Here is a 20403-nt window from a genome sequence, read left to right as displayed (position 1 = left end):
ATACGGAGGCAGCCGTAGAGTGCCCCATTAACAATGCCAGATTGCCTCCATTAATAGAGACAGAGATGTCATCTTTGGAGAATAGCTTCAGAGTGATCTTGTTATGTCATAATAAATGTGGGTGTGGTTTAATAACAGTGGGTGTGTCTTGTGGGACAATTTTGAACATGTAAACTATTTGCTCTATTTCATCAGGTTGGTGGAGGGAACAGTCAGCTGTCATACAGTACACAACAGTACTGGCCACAGTGTCTCCATAACAATACCAGCCATAACGCCTCAGAGCAATGCCAGCCACAGAGCCTCATAATAGTGCCTATAACAGTGTTCTAGATGCAGTGTACCCACAAGTTACAATGCCCTCACACAAGTGAAAAACCACAGTGGCCCCAAAACACTGCCAACCTCTCTTCTCAACACTGTAACTTTACAGATAACTTTTTAAGCAAGTGGCTGGTTGCTGGTGATTTATTGTGGGAATGGTTCTGCTCTTTGCCACAGGTTCATGCATTCCCTCACATCCTATGATCTGTTGGCCACATGCTACATATATTGCGACTCCAAATGTCACAAGGAATGCAGAGTCCTGCCTGTCCGAGACCGTCCCCCATGACATATCTTAGAAGAAGACTTGTATTACTGAGCAGTGCACTTTTATTTCATGTCACAATATAATACTGCAGCCTATTAGATCGTTTGCAGCTAAGTATTTAGCATTTTAAAGTAATTCTCTACATTTCCAGGCCTTCAAAGTCTGACAAAACAGTCTCTGTGTGCCTCATGACTACAAAGTGTGCTTGTCGGCTGCAACCATAAGGTTTATTGTAGCTGGAGCCCATACCAGCACATACCACTAGGTGGCATAAAACATTAGCATAATAATTATACAATAGTTTTCGTGACTGGGTCTCCCATAATTGTAAATTACCATGTGAACAAGTTCTTACAGAAACAGATTTGCCTGAGTGGAGATTGGGGATCCCTCTACTTGCAGAAGAAGCCGCATCTCCCCTTTCTCCTTCCCCAGCCCATTACAGGAGCATGAAAAGGTATTTACCAACATAGACTTTCATGATCAGTGTCAGACTGGGGTTACTTGGGTCCACCAGAGGAGATGATTCTGAGGGTCCACCCTCCACCCATACACAACATGTCCACTTTAATTGCACGTAATCTTTGCTGTTATCATTGTACACACATGACCATGGGATTACAGAGCTCGTCCTATATTAGCCCTATTCTACATTTTCTTAACACCCCTTCCCCTTTATTCTCCCGCCTTATCTAACCCTGTGGCCCCCACCTTGTTCCCCCCCACTTAACCATCCCCCAGGAAAAACACCAGACAGTGGGTTGGATAAATTCGGCCACAGCAGCCATTTTATTAACATATTTACATAAACATAAACACCGCTTTATAAATAAAACATAAAACATAACGAGGAAAGCGAAGTCCTTGGAGCTACAAATTTGGCGCCGAACTGCCCACCTGTATAACTTACCCCCAGCCGTCTCCCTACAGGCTCAGAGGCACCTTTCTACTCCGCAGTTGGCTTGCCAAGGATGAAAACACACTCCCCGGGACACCACCCAGCAGGAGCCCAAAATAAGCCCATATCCATGAGCAATTGTGTAATTGTTAGGGACCATCCCTATGATGAATCCCCCACTTCAATTTACCACCAACTCCAAGGACCCCCAATCCGCCAAACTAACATACTTAAACACCTTTAAGTATGAGTGCCCCCACCATCCAACAGTGCTCGCTCAATTCCTTCCTGAAGACGCAAAGCCCATAGGTCAGTGCCAACCGCATTCAGATGGACTCCATCACCTAACCAAAATTGGCCTTGGCCATCCTCAAAGTCATAGTGCCTCACAAAAAAAACCCCATTAACCACAAAACTAGACACTGCCCGATTGACTTTGACCCGCGCCTTGTTAATGCTCGACACCGAACGCGCGTGACTCCAGACGCTGCGAGGGACAATTTCCGACCAGACCACCTTTACCTTGGGAAAACAGGACTACAAACGGAGCAGATCGTATTTTACGTCCCTAATTAATTCTCGAAAAGGACGTGCCCCAAATTATTACCCCCCACGTGGAGGACCAGCACATCAGGTGCCCGATCCAACTGGGCATACCCATGAAACTCGGGCAAAACTCGACTCCACACCATACCTCGCGTGCCTAGCCATCGTATGACCACTGAAGATCTCTGGAACCCTAAATGCCGCCCGTCCGGGCGAACATCTGCCCTCAAAGCCCCCCAGTGCACATAAGAGTGCCTCAATATCCACACCAGGGAAGGTAAGCCACCTAAAATGACAGAAGAAGAAATCATGAGGGAAGTCTAGTCATAATCAAAGAGAGGGGGTGCGGGGGGATTTAAACGAGAGGGAGGGAAAGTAGGGAAAGAAAAATATACGAACCAGCTACCATCACACAAATTGAGGACGCACATAAGACTTGTACCGCATAGATTCTCAACGACCTATCCGCTTCACCACCTCAGGCCCCAAACCCCATGAAGCCGCCTCTGTAGCTGCCCCAATACGAAATGAATGAGGAGAATAAACCGACACATCCAAACCTAAAACCTCAAGACATTTATGGAAAACACATGCAAACTGACAACGTGACAGGAAAGAACCATCATCATGACACAACAGCGGGCCATTAGTACAATTTTTTACTGCAGCATAACCAGCAAAGCAACCCATCGGGCACATACTCACCCCCTTGACCGCCCCCAACACCACCCTCTTCCCCTTGCCGCGCTGATCCGTCTTAGAACGTCTAACCCAAAACTCCACCATCTGATCCGACCTTAACACATCTTCTGCCAGCAAACCCCCCTCGTCTTACTGGGAGCCACCAATTCCCCAACCCGCAACGCCCCAAAGAAAGCCCAAGAAAAAGCCAACCGAAAACGCTTCACTTCAAAACCCGAAAAACAAACCCCAACCAACGCTTCCCCTAAATGTTCCAATAGCGCAAAAGATACTGGTCGACGGCCGCCTGGCCGACTCCCTCCTTTCCGAAACCCCTTCAGGGCCTGGACCACCAGGAACTCCTTTGTAATATCCCTAAAACCTCTCAGCTTAAAACCGAAAGCCAGGGCTGCCACAAAACGAGTCACTTTGGACACCGACCAGCCCGCCACAGCCACCTGACCTAAAAACCCCAATAAAGCCACCACCTGATCATCACTCGAGCGTACGTCCGGCACACCCACCAACCATGCCACCCAGTCCCTCCAAGCCACGTCATACGCTAACCATGTACCAGGCGCAAGAGAGAACCGTATCAAACCTCCCGCTTCTCGTAAACCAAGTCCCATAGCCGCTCCGGGAAGGCGATCCCTTCCACATCTGCTTCCGGAGCCAATAGCCGAAACCGCTCCCACTGTAGATGAGAGAGAGAATCTGCAATGTCATTTTGCACACCAGCAACATGTACCGCCACGATCCAAGCATTGAGTGACAAGCACCGTAACACTAAACGGCGCAACAACCAAACCACTGGGGGGGAAGATGCCGACACGTTATTGATGGCTAACACCACCCCCATGTTATCGCAATGGAATCACACTTTGCAATCCCGGTACCGCTCACCACAAACCTCCACTGCCACTAATATGGAAAAAAGCTCCAGCAGGACCAGATTGCGCACCAACCCTAATGTGACCCATTCTGCCGGCCACTGCCCCACGCACCATTGCCCCTTACAAAATACACCAAAACCCACGCTCCCCGATGCATCCGTGAACAACTCCCATTGAACATTATCCACTACCGAGGAGATAAATAACGTCCTCCCATTATACAACTGCAAGAACTCCCTCCATACTGCCAAATCTTCCCGATGTTCCCTAGTTAACCTAACAAAATGATGCGGAGCATGAACGCCCGCCGTCGCTGCCGCTAATCTTCTACAAAAAATTCTGCCCATGGGCATTATCCGACACGCGAAATTAAGTTTACCCAGTAACGATTGCAACTCCCGTAATGGTAGTTTTTTAAGTCGTCCCGTCCTATTCACCTCCCCCCGCAGCGCGTCCAATTTATCCCTAGGGAGCCGGCATTCCATAGCCACAGAATCCAACGTAATTCCTAGAAAGACAATGCAAGTTCTGGGACCCTCAGTTTTTTCCGGGGACAAAGGAACCCCAAAACGATGAGCTACCCATTGCACCGCGCCCAACAAATTAGCACACACCGATGAACACGAGGGGCCTACGCAAAGAAAGTCATCCAAGTAATGAATGACCGATGTGACCCCTGCCACATCACAAACCACCCATTCGAGGAAAGTACGGAAAGCCTCAAAATAGGCACAAGAAACCGAGCAACCCATGGGGAGACAATGATCCACATAACAAGCCCCATTCCAGTAACAACCTAACAGCCTCTGACTATCGGGGTGCACTGGAAGAAGGCGAAATGCCGATTCAATATCAGTCTTCGCCATAAGCGTGCCTGTCCCGTATTGCCGTACCCACTCTACCGCCGCATCGAACGACGTATAAGCTACCGAACACAGCTCTGGGGCGATGCCTTCATTAACAGACAACCCCCGTGGGTGAGACAGATGATGAATGAGCCAAAATTTGTTCGGCTCATTCTCCGGCACCACCCCCAGAGGGGAGACCACAAAATCAGGGATTGGGATAGACAAGAAGGGGCCCGACATTCGCCTTAACCGTACTTCCTTACCCAACTTTTCCGTCACCACCTCAGGATATTGCATCGCTGAGCGCAAATTTCGCACCGAAAATGGAACCACATGAGGGGGGGAAGGGATTTCGAAACCAAACTGAAAACCACGTAACAACATTCTGCCGCTCTCTTTGTCCGGAAACCTATTTAGGTAGGGTTCCATCTCTACCCACTTCCCTGGCGTCAGACCTATGGCTACCACCACCCCCACCTCTACCCTTTCCTTTCTTAAAACATTTTGCGGACCCATGAGAAGTCCCACCACAGGATGAACAGGAATGTTTAAACTTACAGGCCGCCCCAAACTTGCACTGGCCATCATTGAACTGCCAGCACAATCCCAATCTACCGCATGGCGTACCCCCGGTTTGACCAGTGACTCCGGCCCCCCCCTGGAAAGGACTGCCCAAACTTAGCCAGGGCCATCACACGTAACCAGAACCCAATGTCCTTGTTATCCCATCTAATACTGGGACAAACTGCCTTTCTCTGTCTAAAGTGTTCATCGTATCGCAACCATGTCTGCCCCCCATACGCCCGATGGGCCTCACCTATAGCGTCCATGTAACTGAAAAGAGCGGAACAATTTTCCGGCGCCTTTTCTCCTATAACGCTTACCAGAATGGCAAAAGCGTGTAACCAGTTCAAGAATGTTTGCGGGATTAACCGATATCTTCGCTTCCCCTCTTCCTCTTTCTTACTCTCCCACCGCTTACCTTTATCTAAATTAAATTTCTCTAAGGGAAGAAGGGAGAATATTTCCACATATTCGTCCTTCCAAATCTTCTCCCTAACTTCCGTTTTTAAATGAGCGCCCAACGGTCCCTCGAAACAGACATACACCTCACCTTTTGCCTTATCATCCACCCGCACCCTATCCACCTCCTTATCTTTGTCCATCTGCACCGATACCGTAACCCCCGCACTCACACCTGGGGCGTCGCCCCGGTGGGGCACACAACCTCCGCCAATGATTCACCCGACGTGGGAACCCACGCTGAGACCGTGGAAGGAGCTTGCGACCAACCACCCTCACAATGCGCCAGTAAAGCTTTTACACAACCCAACTATTCCCGAACATCTCCCCCCTCTCTAGATGCGGACACCACCCCGCTTTTACCCGAATCTCTATCTGACTCCCCCCTGAGAGCCACCCCCAACCCCCAGGGACCTAAATATAGCAGGAAAAGAATGAAAAGGTGATCCTGACTCACCGAGCTGTGTGGGCGCTGAGTTTCCACCAGCTGGAGCAATGGAATCCCCACGACAACCATCCACCACAGGCACGACACCATCCTCAGCGACCTCCGGACATCTGGGACCTGGACCACTGCTGCAGGCTCTACAGCCGTTACCACCGTCTTGGACCTCGGATACAGTCCTCGCTGACTGGGGCCTACCCGACATCCTCTCTGCGACGTCCATGTCATCATCCTCCCTCCTCTGTAACACCGCCGATTGCGGCCTGTGCGTATGACCAGGGACATCAGTCATGTGCCTGGCGGGCCGTCCGACTGGAGCATCGCCAGATCGGCCGGCCGCAGCTCCACGTGGTGTCTGGAACGGGAGACAGAAGGCCGTCCCTTATGCCTGGGATCCATTCCTCCTCCCTCCGCAGGGCTCGGCCGGCAACCAGGATTCCTATCAGAGCGAGACCCCCGCCCCCGGAGAGTGGAAGCGGAAGCCCGACCTGGAGGGTCCCTCGTGGGGCTCCTAAGCCTGCGCCGAACCCTAGGCAGCGCTTCCGGACTGAGACGCTCTGGAGGCCGCGACCGCCGCAACCGACGGGGAAGAGAGGCCATCGCTTCTGATGAGAGCGTCGCTGGAGGAGACATCCCAGGCGACTCCGCAGGGCCTGCAGATACTGCCCGGATACCACAGGACCTGTCCGGCTAACTCCTCTTCTAGCCAGGCCATACCCCGCTCCGCCACCGCTGCCCGCAGCGGCTCCATCAAGGCCTGCATGTCGTTCGTAGAGGTCAGTAGTTACAATGGCTAACTGTCCTCCTGAATGGCTGCTCCTCACCCTATATGCCTTCCTTAACCCTACGCCCATTTTATGCCTCCACCCCCTTATACTCCTATTCTTACAGAACCCATTAACCCCTATCTCCCCTGTAAACCTGGTCATGTTGGCCCTCCCCCTACTCTTTCATTGTGTGTCCTAGCCCTTGCTGGACATATCATCAATAAGGTCTAATAGGTTATTTGTTATCATCCCATAAGAAATAGACCCTAGTGAAAAGTGATTGACTCCAAAGTCGGATCCAAATGGGGTTGTTTTCTGCTGGATCATTGGGGCCCATTATTATGTCAGAGCCCGATCCCACCATTGGATCCCCTGGTACATTGGTTGGCTAGTCCAACACTGGTTATGATATATTGAGTCGATATGCCATAAAATGGTTGCGGGTCTGCAGTCACTCTTTATTAAAATCAATGGGGTATATGAAAACAGCCGGGTGTTGCTGGATCTCCCATTAAATGTAATTTTTAATGACCAAGCATTCATGTAATTTCTTATAGATCATGAATGGGTCAGACTCCAAACTAATGAGACTTCGAGTTGATATGACACAAAGGTCTACGGTGGAAAAAACCATTTAAAAAATAAAAGTAATGATAATAATTATTAATAATAATAATAATAATCAAAAGATCCCCCTTTACAGTGCTGGCAGGGAGAAATCTCCTATAGACCTGAGACATAGCTCCCAACCGTCCTGGATCCTGCGGGACAGTCCCAGTTTTTCACCGCTATCCCGCCGTCTCGGGCAGTCTGAAAAATGTCCCGCTGTGTTACGGACACTCCCTGCTGTCGCCAGCCCCCCCCACAACATTACTTTGCCCTTACTGTGGTCAGTCCCATGAGCTGCCAGTGCTCTGCGCAATAGTGTGCTGCCTGAAGAGGGAGCAGGGCGTATAGGCAGCCCAGAACCAAGCGGAGCACAGTAAAAGAAAACAGACACAGGAGGACAGTGAGAAGAGAATACAAAATTGTGCCGATCGGAGTAAAAACAATTTAGTGCCTGAGAACACTAGCGTTTCTAAAATCATAGAATACATTACATTATTTTATGATTTTAGAAACGCTAGTGTCTCCAGACACTGTCTTTTTAAATATAAAAAAAGCCCTAGCTGATGCCCCATGGAGTTAAAGGGAATGTGTTGCTATTTTGTTAAACAGTTAGTATATAAATGATTACACATTGTTCTAATTTTTTGACGAGTCAGGAAATATTATAAATTAGATTCTAATTTATAACATTTCCCTGTGCTGGTCACTAGAGGGAGCAATTCCCAAAATTGCAGCATTGGCATGTGGTAAAGCAACCTCATTGCTTTATGCTGCAAAATTTGAGAAGACACACTCGCTCTAGCGTCCTCAAATAATCCCCCCTCCTTTATCCTGGCTAGTGCACTGTGTGTCGCCATTTTTTGAGCGAATACACAGTGTAGTAGGCTTACATACAGTGGTAATCACACAGTAAAACACGAACAAACACAGACATAACTTACCTGCTCCTGCCGCCGCCGCTCCCTCCAGTCCATCCACTCCGTCTGCTCCCTCCGCTCCTAGTGCTTGCTTCAGAACTTATGTCCGGAAGCCGCAACCGGAAGTAGTAATCTTACTGTCCTGCCTCGGCTTCCGGTCCACAAGAAAATGGCGCCGGATGTCGCTCGGGCGAAGACCTTCCATTTGGACTGTGTGGGAGCGGCGCATGCGCCGTTCCCACACAGACGACGTACACCATAGTGAATGGAACGGCTCCCGTTCGCATTCTCTATGGGGATGTATGTGCCGTATTCCATGTCTGTATGTGTCGTTAATCGACACATACAGAGATGAAAAAAAAAATGGCAGCCCCCATAGAGAAGAAAAAGTTAGAAAATAAAAAAAAGTAAAACATAAACACACAAATAAATATTTTTTTTTAAAATAAAACACTAAAAGCAAATTGATATAAAAAAAATTTTTTTTCGCGACACCCTTCCTTTAAAGGGGTTTTCCCCACAAACATATGTATCCTCTGTCTACAGGATAGGGGATACATGTGTGATTGCTGGGGGTCTAAAGACATATCTCCGAACCATCCCGGATTCAGCGGGACAGTCCCGGATTCCAGGTGGTGCCTGCTGTCCCGGGCGGCCGGTGGTATGTCCTCAGGACACAAATACAGTTGAATCCAATGCTGAAGCAAGGAACTGTTAGCTCCCTGCTTCAGCATTCAACTATGTCCCTGGCCAGAGAAACGCAAGCTCTCTGGCCGGGGACTCTTGTCTTGGGAAAGCCCTTGATGTCACTGTTCATGTAGGGATAGTGACTTCAGTAGCTCCTCCAGGAGTAGAATCCCCTGCCAATCTTAGAATCATTTCTGTTCTTACTCATTTCTGATCCCTATGCAACAACTGCCTGTGCAGAACTGCAGTGTAAAGCATGCCGATGAGATAGGTAAACATTACTACACTGGACTAGCTTTTCATTGTGAACGTCACATATCCCCACTGGGGGCCCCTGGATTTTTCTTCCATACCCTGACATTACATACAGCAGCTGTATAACAGCCTCTCTGCTCACCTTTCCCTCTTTTGGATATAAAATGTGATTTTGTCTTAATGCAGAATTTCCTTAGGTTATTTCCTGAACAAATTACTAAGTGTCTGCAAGTTAAACCAGATGTCAACAGACAATATAAATACAGAGTCCAACATTTCCCCTAAATGATCTTATACATTACAGGAAAGTGTTTGGTCTGAATGGCTTCCAAAAAAACCCAAAAAGTTTAAAAGGCAAAGCTCAGGGGACATTTCTTTTGTGTTCTCGAATTCTTCAGTTTGAGTCCGATCCAAGTATGGAAAAAAGGTTGTTATTGCTAAAAAGAAATGTCTTCACTGTGTGAAGTGGAAAAAGTTTGGGAAAACTTTTCGCCGGTATTAAAAATAACCTCTCCCACACATATTGTGTGAGTTATCCAGCACCCCTTGTACTGCTCCCATAAGAATGCATATCCCCCTCCCGTTTCCTCATGTAAGACGACCCTCATCTAACAACTCCCAATCACAAGACTAGACCCAGCCCCTCTTTTCGCAGTGCCACTACCCTCGCAGCCAGACACTTTGCTGAGCTGACACTAGGGAACTACAGACACTGAGAGCTTTGCTACTGAAAGGGGATTTACTGTATAGTTCATGGTGCGGTGGAGAAACACAGAGGACGAGAGGAGCAAGAATAACATCCTATCTCAGGAGTCCATCCATCTACTAGATCTTTGTGAGGATCCCCTTGTCTCTACTTCCATACAGAGGTAAGCGGCAGCCTGCAGAACTTTATTGGAGTGAGGGCTCCTTTAAAAAGTTGCACCATTGTTCCCTATGGTGAGCGAGTATGTTATGCAGGGGTATGAGAGGCAGCTTGTCCTGGTTTAGTAAAGTCTCTGTAGTTTATACTTAATGTCATCTGCAAAGAACCGAGTCAGTAGCAATGTACAGAGAATCCAGGACTTTAAGCCGCGGAGCTTACACTCTAAGCCAAAATATTGCAAACTTGGAGCCTACGTTGGAGCCTACGTATGAGTTGGAGTAGCACGGGACTTTCTACTTTGGTTTCATTGTTAGTATTAGTTTTTTTTCTTCCATGTCCATCTTATGATGATGATGTTATACCACTTCCCCTGTAAACTACTGCGGAATAACTATTGGCTATATATAAACATTAAAGGCAAACTTTATTTTTTCCCTTTATGGTTACTACCTTTAATTAAAGGGAAACTCCGTCCTTAGAGTTTTGTTAATATATTCGGTAATTGCTTTGTTAGCAATTTTACATTATAGGTCTATGACTCAAATCACTCCCTTTAAAGATGGCGGCAGAGATATGACTGTGATGATCAGACGAGTGTTCTGATATCAGAACATTATTATATAATATTTGGCATGCATAGATTCTGTTGATTGAGCGAAACTAAAAAAGCAGGATCTATCGGGCGCCGCCAAACAGACTTAGAAAGAGGGATCACAAAGATTATAACACCATTTATTAGCCAACGTACAACGCGTTTCTAAGTCGTTCTGACATCATGACTAAGATGCTATAGAGGCAGACCATGGTATTTTGAGGGAGGGGTCAAGACCAGGTTGGCTGCATCCCTTATTCTAATAGATGGTGGTGAGAACCTGCGCAGGGATCTCCTCCGACTGGTCCTACAATATTAGAAAACATGGGTTTGGGGAATTAACCCCAGATCATAGGAAGGACCAAGTCCTCCAACTACTGGTGGTTAGGAGTGCACTAGAAAGGAGGCCCCATTTCAATCTTGTACGCCCCTGTTTCCATAGTTATTCTGGTTTAACATTTGCATTTCCTTAGATGGGAAGATCTTATCAGATCGGGAATAGATGTATAGCAGATCCGGTAGATTTTTGTAAAGAAAGGTTGATGTCATGTAGTCGCCCTATTACAGCTCTGAACACCCATATGGGTCGGTTGTCTGATCTGGCATATCTATGGCCTCTATAATTGGCGCTACTCCTCCAGATTTCGGCAGCCTATTTTATAGGCGGCCACCAAATCCTGCAATGCTGAGGAGTTAATACTGGCTCTTACGGTCCTCCAAGTCATAGATTGCCGTAGAACCACAGTTTTGTGCTGTGTTTTCTGCGGTATTTTTTACTAGCAGGTAAAGAACTGGCTTCAATTTTACAGACTGTCATTAAATGGACTGACATTTGGCAGGGATAATGTGCAAGTGTTGGTTGCCAAGTGTCTGAAGTACAAAAGGTTACTGGCTGCAGCTCCGCGGACATTTACAGCCCTAAATTCTGGAGTTGGTGAAGCTTCAAGTCAGTAATTTGATGTCTAAGCTCGTGTCTCCATTTTTTTCCGTCTGTTTTCTACGTGAACGTTAAATAGCGCGTGGAGAACTACTGAGACTTTATTGACTGCATTGGGGACGTGAGCCGGCCCGGGCTGGGCACAGTTCTTGGCATTTTTTCAGGCTGGTATTGCCATGGCATTCAGTCCCCTGCTATAGTTTTTAGTAATTGAAGCTTGGCAGGAGTTAAAATTGTCAGTAAGAATTAAGATTTGGCAGGGTATATAGCAGCCTTAGTGATACAATAACACTACATCAGAGCATCTCCCTTTATGCTGCCACTGGGCATTGAGCAGTAAAGTGTAATGTTTACTGATACGTTTACTTAGAATAACTGTGTTTGTGTCTGGATATTTAATGTGAAGAAACAAAACGTAGTGGGTTCGGAATATAGCATCCATTGAATTAAAGGAATATGTAGCTTGTACTTGTACGGCTCAAGGGGAAAGAAATTAGCGGTGTTCTGCATGATTATATTAAAACGAGCAAATTATCTGCTTATGTTAAGTTATCAAGCACACGACCGTTTATGTTTTTCGGATGAAAAACACGGATCCTAGCGGCTTCTGTGTGCTGTGCGGTTTTCTTTGCTGACCCATACACTAGAAAGGGTGAGACAGACCGCAAACACAGACAAGAATAGGACCTGTTCTATAATTTCTGGATCCACCAAAAAAACAAACGGTTGTGTGCATGATTTATATGGAAGTTTGGGAATCTCCTCTTTCGATTGTAGGTTCCCCAGAGATAACTTGATTATGGGAGCTTCCATCGATATCACCAGGGGCAACTACTGTGTACATGCCTGGCAGGGCACTAGTGATTTCATTAACAACCTTTGGTCCCCAGAGCAGTAAATTGCTCCCAGTTTACCATGGGGCCTATGGCAAGGGGGTGTCCAATCCAAACAACCTCTTTAACCCCTTAAGGACGCAGCCTAGTTTTGGCCTTAAGGCTCAGAGCCCATTTTTCAAATCTGACATATTTCACTTTATGTGGTAATAACGTGGGAATGCTTAAACCTACCCAAGCGATTCTGAGATTGTTTTCTCGTGACACATTGGGCTTCATGTTCGTGGTAAAATTTGGTCGATATATTCAGTGTTTATTGGTGAAAAATTGCAAAATGTAGAGAAAATTTTGAAAAAATTGCATTTTTCAGAATTGAAATGCATCTGCTTGTAAAACAGACGGTTATACCACCCACAATAGTCACTAGTTCACATTTCCCATATGTCTACTTTAGATTGGCATCGTTTTTTGAACATTTGTTTATTTTTCTTGGACGTTACACGGCTTAGAACATAAACAGCAATTTCACATATTTTTAAGAAAATGTCAAAAGCCTTTTTTTTAAGGTACCTGTTCAGCTCTGAAGTGGCTTTGAGGGGCCTATGTATTAGAAACCCTGCTAAAACACCCCATTTTAAAAACTAGACCCCTCAAAGTATTCAAAACAGCATTTAGAAAGTTTTTTAACCCTTCAGGCATTTCACAGGAATTAAAGCAAAGTGGAGGTGAACTTTGCAAATTTCATTTTTCTTGCGGAATTTCAATTTTATTAATTTTTTTTTCTGTAACACAGAAGGTTTTACCAGAGAAACACTACTAAATATGTATTGTCCAGATTCTGCAGTTTTTAGAAATGTCCCACATGTGGCCCTACTGCGCTCGTGGACTAAAAGACAAGCCCTAGAAGAAAAGAAGGACCTAGTGCATTTTGAGTCCTCTTTTTTATTAGAATATATTTTAGGCAGCATGCCGGGTTTGAAGAGGTGTTGAGGTGCCAAAACAGTAGGAATCCCCCAATAGTGACCCCATTTTGGAAACTACACCCCTCAAGGAATTCATTTATGGTTGTTGTTACCATTTTGACCGCACAGTTTTTTCACAGCACCTATTTGAATTGGGCTGTGAAATGAAAAAAATGTCATTTTTTCCAATAAAATGTCATTTGTGATCAAAATTTCTTATTTTCACAGGGAACAAAATACCCCATTTGGTTGCCCAATTTGTCCTTAGTGTGGCAATACCCCATTTGTGGTGATAAACTGCCGTTTGGGCCCATGGGAGGGCTCAGAAGGAAAGGAGCGCTATATGTTTGTTGGAGTCCAGATTTTGCTGGATTGGTTTTCGGGTGCCATGTCGCATTTGCAGAGCCTCAGGGGTATCAAAGCAATAGAAACCCACCAAAAGTGACCCCATTTTGGAAATTACACCCCTCAAGGAATTCATTTATGGTTGTTGTTAGCATTTTGAGCACACAGTTTTTTCACAGCACCTATTTCAATTGGGCTGTGACATTAAAAAAATGACATTTTTTCCAATAAGATGTAATTTTTTAGCAAAATTTCTTATTTTCACAGGGAACAAAATGCTCAATTTTGTTGCCCAATTTCTCCTGAGTGCAGCAATACCCCATTTGTGGCAATAAACTGCCGTTTGGGCCCATGGGAGGCCTCAGAAGGGAAGGAGCGCTGTGTGTTCTTTGGAGTCCAGATTTTGATGGATTAGTTTTCGGCTGCCATGTCGCATTTGCAGAGCCCCAGAGGTATCAAAGCAATGGAAACCCACCAGAAGTGACCCCATTTTGGAAACTACACCCCTCAAGGAATTCATTTATGGGTAATGTGACCATTTAGACCCCATAGTTTCTTCACAGAACTTATTTGAATTGGGCTGGGAATTAAAAAAAAATATATTTTTTCCAATAATATGTCATTTTAGCTCAAAAATTCTTATTTTCACAAGAAATAAAATACTCCATTTTGTTGCCCAATTTGTCCTGAGTGCGGCAATACCCCATTTGTGGTGATAAACTGCCGTTTGGGCCCATGGGAGGGCTCAGAAGGAAAGGAGCGCTGTGTGTTCTTTGGAGTCCAGATTTTGCTGGATTGGTTTTCGGGTGCCATGTCGCATTTGCAGAGCCCCAGAGGTATCAAATCAATAGAAACCAATCACAAATGACCCCATTTTGGAAACTACACCCCTCAAGGAATTCATTTATGGGTGTTGTGACTATTTTGACCCCATAGTTTTTTCACTGAATTAATTTGAATTGGGCTCGGAATGAAAACAAAATTATTTTTTTCAAATAATATGTAGTTTTGGCTGAAAATTTCTTATTTTCACAAGAAACAAAATACCCCATTCTGTTGCGCAATTTGTTCTGAGGGCCGCAATACCCCATTTGTTGTGATAAACTGCCGTTTGGGCCCATGGGAGGGCTCAGAAGGAAAGGACCACCATTTGGCCTACTCGGGATTTTCTAGTGCGAAGTCATGTATGCAGAAGCACCTGAGGTACCAGTACAGTTGAAACCCGCAAGAAGTGACCCCGTTTTAAAAACTACACCCTTAAGGCATTCATCTAGAGGTGTAGTGAGCATTTTGACCGGAGACCTACACCCCATAGACTGTAATGTGGGTTCTCCCGGGTATGGCAATACCCTACATGTGGCTGTTATCAGCTGCCTGGGCACACAGCAGGGCTCAGAGGGGAAAGACGAGGGGGGATAAGCTGTGTGGAGTGCATCAGGGTAAGTAAAATTGGGGTAAATTATAAACCAAGGGATGTATGATAAATTTTAAAACACTCTTTCATACAGAGCTCTGGTTATTCGGGACACGTGTCACATTGATATATTGTGTCATCCCTTATCGCCCTCTTATAGCAGACTTTGCACCTCTTTTGACTTTTTCCCTTCTTGCCAGTTTGGGGAACTTCCCCTGGAAAGTGTTGCAGCCCTGGTACGATGCGTGTGGCCCCGCTTCCAGAACTACTGGGTGCCCCCCCTTCTTGGTCACTAAAGATTAGGTTCTTGATAATCACCTCTTGAAATTCCAGGAAAGTTCCCGTCTGGCCTGCACATCGACGTAGCACGTACGCATTGTACAAAGCCATCTGTATGATGTGCACGGCCAGCTTCTTATACCACACCGCATAGCGCTGTAGGGCTTCAGGATTTGATCTGACAAGTCCATCCCTCCCATGTACCTATTGTAGTCCAGGATGCAGTCTGGTTTGGGGGTGGCCTTTCCTTCATATATCCTAAACCTGTAGGTATACCCTGATGCACTCTCACAGCTTATACATCTTCACGCCATACCTTGCCCTCTTACCCGGCAGGTACTCGAGGAATTGAACCCTCCCTTTAAAATGTACCCGGGACTCATCAATAGAAATACACTTCTCGGGGTGTATGCTGGGGAAAACCGGGCACTGGAACGGTCTAATAGGGGTCTCCGTTTATACAAACGGTCAAAACTGGGGTCATCTCGGGGTGGGCACGGCTCATTATCAGTATAATGTAAGAAGCGAAGTATTGCCTCATTTATTTATTTTTTTAGGTTCCAGTTCAGTTCTGAAGTTGCTTTGAGGGGCCCATATATTAGAAACCCCTATGAAATACCGCATTTTAGAAACTAGACCCCTCAAAGTATTCACAACAGCATTTAGAAAGTTTATGAACCCTTTAGGTGTTTCACAAAAATTTAGAGCAAAGTAGAGGTGAAGTTGACTTTTTTTTTTTTTGTCAGAAAATCCTCTTTATACCATTTTTTTTATAACACAAAAGGATTTATCAGTGAAACGCAACTTAATACGTATTGCCCAGATTCTGCAGTTTTGAGAAATATCCCACATGTGGCCCTCGGGCAGTAATGGACTGAAGCACCGGCCTCCGAAGCAAAGGAGCACCTAGTGGATTTTGAGGCCTCTTTTTTATTAGGCACCATGTCCGGTTTGAAGAGGTCTTGTGGTGCCAAAACATTGGGAACCCCCCAAAAGTGACCCCAATTTGGAAACTAGACCCCTTGAGGAATCCATTGTAGTTTTCTTGGGGTGCATGCGGCTTTTTGATCAGTTTTTATTCTATTTTTAAGTGGCGTGGTGACTAAAAAACAGCAATTCTACTATTGTTTTTTTATTCTTTTTTTTTTACTGCGTGCACCGTGCGCTATAAATGACACATTCACTTTATTCTGCGGGGCGATACGATTACGGCGATACCAGATGTTTATAGTTTTTTTTTATGTCTTATGGCGTTTGCACAATAAAATACGTTTTGTAAACAATCATTCACTTTTTGTGTTCCTTATTCTAAGAGCCATAACGTTTTTATTTTTCAATCAATCAAGACGTGCGAGGACTTATTTTTTGCGTACCGAACTGTAGTTTCGATCAGTACCATTTTTAGGTACATGCGACTTTTTGATCTCTTTTTATTCCATTTTTTGGGAGGTGAAGTGACCAAAGAATTGTGATTGTGGTACGGTTTATTATTATTTTATTTTACGGCGTTCATCGTGCGGGATAAATAACGAAATAGTTTTGTAGTTCAGGCCGTTACGGACGCGGCGATACCAATTATGTATAGTTAATTTGTTTGTTTATATATTTTTATTAATAATAAAGGACTGATAAGGGAAAAAGGGGGATTTTTACTTTTATTACTTTTAAATCTTTTATTTTCTTATTTTTACACATCTTTTTTTAACTTTTTTTTTACTTTATTACTTTGTCCCACTAGGGGACATGAGAGCAGGAGGCTCTGATCGCTATTCTAATACACTGCACTACATGCGTAGTGCAGTGTATTAGAACTGTCAGCTACTCACTGACAGCAAGCATAGTGGGTCCTGACGTTGTCAGGACCCACTAGGCTTCCGTCTATGGCATAGCCGGACGCCATTGTTTGGTGTCCGGTTGCCATAGTCACCATCGCCGGCCGCTATCGCGTAGCAGGCCGGCGATGGCAGCTTAACCCCTAAAAAGCCGCGATCTCTATAGAACGCGGCTTTTAAGGGGTTAATCGGCGGGGACACAGCGATCGGTCCCCGCTGTAGGAGCTGTGACAGCTGCTGAACAAGACAGCAGCGTCACAGCTCCTGTATGTGTCGGGAGGACGGCCGAAACGGCCGTTACTCCCGAGACGTACTATTACGGCATGGAGCGCGAACGATACAGCTGCCATGACGTAATAGTACGTCAAGGAGCGGGAAGGGGTTAAGGTTTGGTCCTCAAATAATGTTTTCATTGATATTGGCTTTATGTAGGGAACGCTCTGGTCGCATGGTATCTGAGGAGTCTAGCAATCTCATACTCCAGGTTTACATCATCTTCCGTTCATACAGAGCACACGGATCAATTGATCCACAGGGGATCCGTGGTCCCCCAAAAATAACAATCCCCCATCCCATGTGATCAGCTTCTGGAAAGGGCATATCTTTCCAGTTTTCTGCTGGGAGATACGATCTCCACCATACTAGACATCCACACTTTGCAGAATTGTTAAATTAGACTCTGTTCTGGTTGGAAGAAGAACTGTCATGTTTTCTACAAGACGGAACATCACTTTTTATGGGTGTTGGTCCAGCTGATTTTACAAGAAAACCACAGAACCAGTGACTAATCTCATCAACTAATAAAACTGTCACTTGGATGGAAATACAGACACGGTGGAGGGGAGAGACGACCGGTAATAATTACTATTCCATGCACATACTAGGAATGGCCAAATGGGTCTTCTGGTCTGGAGATAGTGACGTCATATTATTTATCCAGCCAGCCTGTACACCCAGAGATTGTCAAGTACAGCCAAGTCTTTTATATCTAACCTGGTTCCAGATTATAAAATATTCTGGATTATCAATTAGAGTATAAATTTGAAGTACCTCGAATAGAAATTATTCCATACTACTATTACTTGTTTCATCAGAGTTGTCTCATAATCTCCTGCTCCTGGTTTTGTGTTGCAATGGCCTTCAAAAGAGTCTACCATGATGTCTAGGAGTATCATGTACACCCCATTCTATTCTAAGGATGTTTTTACACTACCTAATCCATACAAAAATCATAATCTAATCATAATTCCAAGATCGTGTAATAAAATAACAATAAACAATCGAAATTGTCAACTGCAATGCAGCAGTGCTCAACTACACAGCACCTGGGAAAGCAGCAGATGTGTATACGAGTAAGGTCACATTCTATGCAAAGTTAGATTGGACAGAAATAGTCTAACTTCACCCAAAGCCCGTGGATTTACATTTGACTGCCGCAGTCATGTGACGAGTATGGCACTTTATTGCTGCAGTCTAGTCAACGAAGACTTGCGGAGGACCATAGAAGCATCTCCATGGGAGTGCCGGTGAATTCAAAAGGTGTCGGCTCTATAGGGCTAAGGAGTTAAAGAGGTTGTCCAGTATTAGAAAAACATGGCTGCTTTCTTCTAGAAACAGCGCCTCACCTGTCCATGGGTTGTGTCAGGAATTGTATCTCTGCATTGTAGTGAATAGGCTGAGCTGCAATACCACAGACAACCTGTGGACTGGTGTGGTGCTATTTTTGGAAGAAAGCAGCCATGTTTTTTTTAATCCTGGACAAATAGTTGAAAATGATTTTTTTTGACAGTGTAGAGCCAATATTTTAGAATATCAGTGATGACCACCAGCCGTCCTATTGTGAGGACCCTACTAAACAACTCCCCAGTATCTCTGCCTAATGCGCTGCTCTGAGTATAACATCCGGTCGGAACGACATATTAGGATTTATCCGTTTTTGAGAGGAGCTGGCTCTGTCACCAGTTTAAAAATTCCCTAGCTCCTACCCAATATAATAGGTGCTTTAATGTAGTTAACTACAGTTTTTTTTTTGTTTATTTTTTAAAAACCTTTATTATTGACCAAGTTATGAACATTTTTCGATTTATTCCAATTTTTTCTAAATTCCCAACTGGACGTTATTTTCCTCTTCACCAAGTGGGCGTTGTAGAGAAAAGTGGATTACGCTGACGCGGGAGGAAGTCACGTCACAGCATGATCTCGCGAGATCACACTGTGCTGGGAATGAAGCTGGGCTGGAATGAAGAGAAGTGTATGACGCTGATTGGTCAGCGTCATACACTTTTCTATGCAACGCCCACTTGGTCAAGAGAAGAAAAACGGCAGTTGGGCATTTAGAAAAAATTGTCATAAATCGAAAAATGTTCATAACTTGGTCAATAATAAACGTGTTTTTAAAAAATAAAATAAAAAACTAGTTATCTACATCAAAGCGCCTATTAGATTAGGTAGGAGATAGGGAAGCTATAAACTGGTGACAGAGCCTCTTTAAAGTGAGTCTGTCATCAGATTTTAGGCTAACAAACATCTGACACCGCTAATTTGGGAAAGCATAAAGGAAGAGGGATGGAAGATCTTAGGGCTTGCATCAGGCTAAAACATACCTTTTTTTTCCTGCCATGTATGGTATGAAAATTATGTTTTCATGTCCGCCGAACCAGTAAGCATCCAGCATCTAGAACTTAAGCCACTCCCCTCTTCATTTGATCGACAGCTCTGATTTTATGATGATAAAGACAAGCAGTGCCGTCAATCAACTGCAGAGAGGATGGGAGTGGTTGGAGCTCAGCAAACTTTATGACATATTTATATATCAATATATAATCTGATAGTCTCTTGTCAGATTGATATATCATTTTGCAGGAAAATATTTAGTATAACTTGTCATTTACTGATCAATCCTCTGCTCATTCTGGGCGTAAGAGTCTAGCGGGCGGTCCTAATCAGTGATTGGTTCTTCTGTATAAATCGGCATACAAAAATAGCTGTCAATCACTGATTAGGCCCGCCCACTGGACTCCAAAGCGCAGAATGAGCAGAGGATTTGATTAGTAAATTACAAATTATACTGAATCTTTTCCCACAATACTATGTATCAATCTGCTCAGCTCCTCCTTCTGTATAACATGGGGACGCCAAATAGGACTTTTTTTTCAATGTGACGGGTTTCGTTTAATACTGTTG

The 20403-nt window shown here is 44.9% G+C and overlaps 1 protein-coding gene across 3 annotated transcripts in view; it reads left to right on the top strand.

Moving 5' to 3' along the window:
- LOC142662177 (tetraspanin-4-like) overlaps window positions 1-20403 on the top strand; it is a 126113-nt gene that overhangs the window by 16021 nt on the left and 89689 nt on the right. Inside the window, exon 1 of one of the 3 annotated variants that reach the window (XM_075840209.1) lies at window positions 9822-10030. The exons of the other annotated variants lie outside the window; for them this stretch is intronic. The gene's annotated coding sequence lies outside the window, so the exon portion shown is untranslated. Of the gene's footprint in view, window positions 1-9821; window positions 10031-20403 lie in introns of those variants that run through there. 3 annotated transcript variants of the gene reach the window in all.

Source organism: Rhinoderma darwinii, chromosome 10 (genome assembly GCF_050947455.1).
Source record: "Rhinoderma darwinii isolate aRhiDar2 chromosome 10, aRhiDar2.hap1, whole genome shotgun sequence".
Taxonomy (NCBI): Eukaryota; Metazoa; Chordata; class Amphibia; order Anura; family Rhinodermatidae; genus Rhinoderma; species Rhinoderma darwinii.
Note: the sequence above shows the minus strand (reverse complement) of the source record. Positions and strands in the feature narration are given on the sequence as shown.